Source organism: Octopus sinensis, linkage group LG9, assembly GCF_006345805.1.
Source record: "Octopus sinensis linkage group LG9, ASM634580v1, whole genome shotgun sequence".
NCBI classification, from domain to species: domain Eukaryota; kingdom Metazoa; phylum Mollusca; class Cephalopoda; order Octopoda; family Octopodidae; genus Octopus; species Octopus sinensis.
In genome coordinates, this window is record NC_043005.1 from 103077709 (window position 1) to 103084512 (window position 6804).

The window sequence follows — 6804 nt, forward strand, 5'->3', positions numbered from 1 at the left end:
AAGAACAGAAAAATGATATTTTGATATTAAGGTCTTTTCGAAGAGCATTAAGTAAATCAAGATATAATCCACCATTGGCTAAAATCCCGTTTCTGTCAAAATTGGTATTTTTCACTGACCTCAAATATCTAAATTTTCCTTAACCCATTAGGCGCCGGGATTCGAACTTACATAGCACGGACTGCTGAGCATATTTTATGAAAATGAGACTACCATGCACGCAAAAAATAGTTAAAATATCTTCGTAGTATAATATATAATGGTAGCAAGTTTTACCTCATCTGAAAAGTCATTAGTTGAACTAGTAGTCCCCTTGGATTGTGCGAGGTATCGGAGCGTTTGTGTGACATTAGACCACAATAAACGCCCATAAATTAAATGCATCTATCTGGGCCACGATCGTGGCCTCTCGACCAGTGCATGACAGCCACGATCGTGGCCTCTCGACCTGTGCCTGACAGCCACAATCGTAGCCCGTCGCGCTTTACGTGTTAAAGTTGACCACAGAGCCGCTCCACTAAAAAATCACGAAAAGCTTGGACAATAAGAGAAAACACTATTATTAGACTAAAAAACAAATAGGATTTGAAATCTGATAGAGTCAAATAATATAAGACGTTTATTTTGGTATTCTACTGATTCAACTATTTCCACCGAGTTCAAATTATTATAATACCATTTCCTCATCGTAATGGAAGGCACAACGTTTCAAGGTATCATTTTGTTCCCCGAACAACTCAGGGCTACATGTTGCAGCCAAAGTTAATTTACTTTCATGTCAGTTGAAATAAATCTTCACGTATATATATACACACATATATAAGAATTCTAACATTATAGTCATTTATATAGAATCACTTATCTCCATACTTTAACATAGGATAAATAACATCACTTTTAAAATCACTGCTATTTTGGTTTGGTTAATAGTCTACCGGGACAAAGTATATTATTATACATATCATAGGGACGGGTATCCAATTTCAGTATTTGAATTAGTTGTAATAAATGCAAACATGCATCGGTGTATTGCTTGCGTGAATAGATGTATGAATATGCGAAATTCTGGGTTTACGAGTGTGTGTTTGAGATTATGGTTGATCGGCAGGATGTCAGTGCGTGTACTGTCTAATTTTAAAGCATTTTCCGATGCATCGATAAGAAGACAGAAAAAGACAATGTTAATTTTGTAGTAATAGATAGTAATAGATAGATTATATGCATGGATCTCCCCCTTTCTCTCTCTATCTCTCTTCAGCTTTCTCCCTCTATCTCTGATATATATAGGAATACATTTCCTCTCTCCATATATATATTATATATATATATATATATATATATATATATATATATATAATATATATATATATATATTATATATATTACATATACATATACATATACATATACATATATATATATATTTACATATACATATACATATACATATATATATATACATATATATATCGAGAGAGAGATAGATATAGATAATTACATACATTCATGTATATGAAATAAAGGGGATATGCGTTTGTGTTTTTGTGTATAGATGTATTTGTGCGGTGTATATATATATATATATATATATATAAAGTTTGAATACTTTTGTAAACCTAATTTACGTTTCATACTATATTACTTAGAATATTACGACAACATTTAACGACGAAAACATTCATACAAGAAATCATACATTCAATAACCATGCTTCTTACATAATCGTGTGGATGTAATTGGCAGTTTGAATAACAGTTACACTATTACATAGAGATGTTTTGTTTCTATACTGTATCTACATAATTGTATTTGTTTTATTATATTCAGAAAGTTACATCTAAATATAAATGGCTGTTAAGATTGTTCCTACTTCTGATATGTAACAACATCTCGTTCTACTCATACACAATTCTACGCGCTAGAGCGCTGTCCCCATATTATATATGTCTTTATATAACTGGTTCTTTATTTATCGACCCCGAAAGGATGAAAGACAAAATCGACCTCGGCGGAATTTAAACTCAGAACGTAACGGCAGATGAAATACGGCTACGCATTTCGCCCGGCGTGCTAACGTTTCTGCCAGCTCGTCGCCTTGTATATGTCCCCATATCATACAGAAAGCTAACAATGAGTTTCAACCTCTGACACACCAGAAAATCAGCGAAATCAGATCGCTGATCTCTGTTCGTTTTCTGTGCACACTGCCAGCTGCCAGCGGAATGGCAATGTTTACTCTGTAACACCAGAAAGAAAACTGTGGCAATCAAGATCATAGCTCGGGTACGTGAGCATCAACGATTCCACTTTTTGTCCTAATGTACAGCGAGATCTGAAGGCAGTGAAGCCAATTTGAAAACAAAAGTGAAAGTGTGGATAACTTTTGATCCCAACTTCTATATATGCGTGCGTGTGTGTGCATATATCCTCTCGTTGTTTTTTTCTGTGTCCTTTTCTGTAGAAGAGCGTAGGCTCGAAACGTAAAAGACTTTTTCTATTCCTGAGCGTTATACTAATACATCTGTTTCTTTTGTACACCACCTGTCTTCGTCTTTTGTTCGTTTCCTAAACTGTCACTATATATATATATATATTATATATATATATATATATATATATATATAGAGAGAGAGAGAGAGAGAGAGAGAGAGAAAGACAGATACAGAGAAAGAGTGAGAGAGCGGGTAGAGAAAGCAACGTCACACAGACCTATGTTAAGAGATTTGTCTTTTATCGCTAGCAGATGGAATAATCTTGCAGCACATCTCTCTCGCTCACCCCTTTTGTTTCTTCATAATTACATATAGAGGGAGTGACAACGAAGGTGCTCAACCAATGTGACAGAGAGGTGGGAGTGCACATATATAAACACACAGATACACACATACACGCGTATGTATTTGAGTCTTTAAATATACATATGTATATATATATTGTGTAAATATATATATATATACATTACATATACACTGTACATTTAAACACCTTTAGAGGTATCCATCGTAGAACTCCCTTACGCTTGAAGGAACAGCTAAAGTCCAAACCCCTGTTCCTTCTATCGTAAGGGAGACCTATGATGGATACCTCTTAATGTGTTTAAATGTACATTGTATTTTATATGAATAATATATAGTCGATTGACTAATTTTTCTATACGGTAAGCCACTGGTAGTAAAAAATTCGAAAATCTTTATTACCCAGATATTATTAATTATGTATATACATACAAGCATATGCATAAACATACATACATATATAATATATATATATATATATATATATATATATATATATATATATATATATATATATATATATATGTATGTATGTATGTATGTATATATATATTATATATATATATATATATATACATATGCATATATATATATGCATATATATATATATATATATATATATTATATATATATATATATAATATATATATATATATATATTTAAGTAATACTTTATAATTAGGGTTCAGCAATATTTGCTTCACCACATACCGAAGTTTAGAAATAGCAGTCAAAGACCCTTAGCTATTCCTTCTAATTTAAAAGGGACTCCATGGGTAACCAAATATGGATTGATTTTCGTTATTTTTTCTCTTTGCCTGCGTGGTTTGTTTTCAAGTACTTTGGTTTTTCTGGGAGTCCCTTTTAAAGAAGAAGGAATAGCTAATGTTCTTTGACTGCTATTTCTAAACTTCGGTATGTGGTGAAGCAAATCTTTGCTGAACCCTAATTATAAAGTATTACTTAAGCTTACCGTGAAATGGTCTTTTTCATGCCGAATTTTACTTGGTGAAATTACTGATTACTTCTTAATTAATTCATTTTACCCTTTGTTATTACATATATATATATATATATTATATATATATATATGAATAAAAAATGGAGTTAACGCAGGTTTAAACAAGTATTTTACTTTCTACATATGTTTCAAAAATTCCACTGATACTTATTCAAAAGAATAAAAGGTATAAACAATGCAATCTTCTCTTCGGGAAAGTGAAAAAACGAAACTTGTCAATACGTAAAATACACTCATCTATTTATATATATATATATATATTTATACACACACACACACACACACACGTACAGGTGAAAACATTTTTTTGGCCGGTCGGGATTCATGGTAGCCCCAAAGTAAAGTCTTGTTTTGATTTCTATCTATAGGAATATTTCCCCTGAGGAGGCGAATGGGTCCATTAAGTGGTCTCTAACGCCGAAATTGCACTAGGGAATTAACCAATTATTCTATTTCCCATGTTGCCCGAAGACGGTCTTTATTGTGAGGAGAAATAACATGATATAATGGCTTTATAGCAGTGATGGTTGCTATTTTTATAATGGAAGGTTTTTTTAACCTCTTAGTTATAATTGTGACTTGTTCATAATTATAAACGTTTTTTCTTCTTTATATTTTATGATAACATATTTGACCATTGATATATTCATAAATAATCTTAATTATTTATAATATATCATTCGTAATGTTGTTTACATTACTATCTACTTATTATATATATATATATATATATATATATATATATATAGTTGAGCTTTTAAATACACATACGCACTCACACAGAAATATATACAGTGCACAAACATGCATGTGACATACACTAGATTGTAAACACACACACACGCGCGCATGGGACACTAGATTGTATATTTGTGTGTGTATATATATACATGTGTGTGTGATTATATATGTGTGTGTGTATGTATACCCACACATATATCACATACCACACAGAAATATTATGTGTACGCATTATACACATAGACAAGAGATAGTACCTACATATCGGCGGACATACTAGACATATATGCACACATATATTTTTACGCTAAACACATGCAGGCATGTATACACATTACATAAAAACGTAGACATGGACATAAATATATTGTGCACCCATGTACACACTTGTATATACATTATACATAAAGTACAGGTAGTATACACAAATACATCGGCAAGTATTATACACACAACAATGTTACAATCCAATATACAAATAGTATATTGCATTCTAATATACCTCAGCTTCTGTTGAAGCATATTTCTAGGAGAAGGTCACTCTGATATAAAACCATATATTCAGGAAATGGCATTGGATATTTTGGGGTATCTTTAGTTTATGCTAGAGATCATGATACTCCCATATCTCTGAGCCTGCGACTCATATTGGCACCAGACATCTTGTCCTGGATGTCTCTGAATGTCCCCATATATATATGAATGTGTAGTATAAGATGCAGATTCAAAGATTCATGCTAATATCACACAATGCTCATCTAACGGACTCGGCTGAGAGACCAAATAGTAATATGATACAGAGAAGGGGTCTTTTCGGCTTGAACAGCAGTTTTTCTAGCGGTGTCATATGAAATTGTCACCTATAATTATGACCCTAGTATCGATCTATTGCATTTCAATCTCTTTTAGGGTTATGGGTGGGGGGAAGGGTATCTTTTTTTTCTTCACAAATGTAAATAAACCCAATCTGTTTCTTAAACGATGGACATATTCTTACGGCACAGAATGTTTTTTTTACCTCAATAGACGTATTTGATTGGTTGAAATTGCAGAAATAGCAGAAAAAAAGCAACAAATATCTTACAAACTATAGAATTTTCTCAATAAAGCCAAGAGAAAAAGTTGTTTTATAAACACATTCTAGCAGTATACGAAGTTTAAAATTTTTGAGTTACCTAGAAATTATGTTAAAAACTGCTGTTCAAACCGAAAAGATCCCAGAGAAGTGTAATGCAGTGTCCATCCACCTGAAAACCAGAAATTCCGATCGATATAAACCATATAATTTCAGGAGTTATGGAAGTTGAATATATTTATTTAACAACTTGACATTCTTATGGCTACGGTCGTTTCGCAGGCTTCTGCATGTAGTAATACGTTTTAGTGTGAAATATTTTACACGTTTGCATGAATAAGTATGCTACGCATCATACAATATAATTGTATAGTCAGAAATCAATGTAAATAAAGTTAGCACTTCGGATCAATAGAACATCAACGATTCCACTCCAATTATGCTCCAAAATTTTGTATTGACACACACAACACACACACACACACACACACACACACAAACTCACACACACACACATACACACACACAGCCTTTTTCACGTCCCGAGCGTTAAACTAATACATTTGTTTATTGTCTACACCACCTGTCTTCGTCTCTTGTCTTTTTGTGAATTCTCCCTCTCTCTCTCTCTCTCTCTCTCTCTCTATATATATTATATATATATATATATATATATATATATATACATGTGTGTGTGTGTGAGTCTAGTAAGAATTTACCAAAAAAAACGAAAGATGAAAACAGGTGTGTAAACAACAAGCAGATGTAATAATTTAACGCTCGGGAAGTGAGAAAGTCTTTAACGTTTTCGGGCCTACGCTCTTCGACAGAAAGGAACACAGGAATAAAGGTATGTATATATATATATATATATATATATATACTAGCATTATGACCCGGCAACGACGGGTGATAGTGCTAGTGCATGTATATAATATATGTGTACATATTACATGTACATCTATATATATACATCTACACATAAAATACAAAATACAAAGTTATATCTTGATATCGCTAGTGATAACAATACTCAAAATATATAACAGACTGGAATTGTAAGCCCGTCTCTTGCAATTTCGATCAATTGTATATTGTCCTCCCTCTTGTATAGAAGTGTGGCTACAATCCAGCCTACCTCTACTTCTGGAGGGGGGGGGCATTTTAAAGTT